Below are 782 nucleotides of genomic sequence, written 5' to 3'. Positions count from 1 at the left end.
ACCAGTCCCAGTCTAAGTGTGTCATTAATGTCATTTTAAAGACAAATGAAATGCAACCGTTCCATTTTGATCTGCTATGAAGCTCGACCAGCTCCTCCCGCTTTCAGCGTTGAACTCGGATGGGAAAGCACGAGAGACACTATTCTGTATTTATTCAGTACATATCCATGTCCTGCACTTATGGAACCAGTGTATATCCTGCACCTGCTGCTATCGCCCTTCTGGTTAGACCCAAACTGCATTTCGCTGCCTTGTACCTGTGTAATGACAATAAAGTTGAATCTAATCTAACCTAATATAATCTAATCTAATCTAATATTTGATGCAGTGTGTGTGACACGCGTGTGAGCGACACGCATGTGTGTGTGTGCGACACACGAGTGTGAGTGTTTGTGCGACACACGTAAGTGTGTGTACAATACGCGTGAGTGTGTGCGCAACACGCGAGTGTGAGTGAGTGTGCGACACACGAGTGTGTGTGTGCGACACACGAGTGTGAGTGTGTGTGCAACACGTGAGTGTGAGTGCGACACGCGTGTGTGAGTGTGACGCACGTGAGTGAGTGTGTGCGACACACGTGTGTGAGTGAGTGTGCGACACACGTGTGTGAGTGAGTGTGCGACACACGTGTGTGAGTGAGTGTGCGACACACGTGTGTGAGTGAGTGTGCGACACACGTGTGTGAGTGAGTGTGCGACACACGTGTGTGAGTGAGTGTGCGACACACGTGTGTGAGTGGGAGTGTGTGCGACACACGTGTGGGAGTGGGAGTGTGTGCGACA

Source organism: Etheostoma spectabile, unplaced genomic scaffold, assembly GCF_008692095.1.
Source record: "Etheostoma spectabile isolate EspeVRDwgs_2016 unplaced genomic scaffold, UIUC_Espe_1.0 scaffold00570100, whole genome shotgun sequence".
Lineage (NCBI taxonomy): Eukaryota > Metazoa > Chordata > Actinopteri > Perciformes > Percidae > Etheostoma > Etheostoma spectabile.
Note: the sequence above shows the minus strand (reverse complement) of the source record.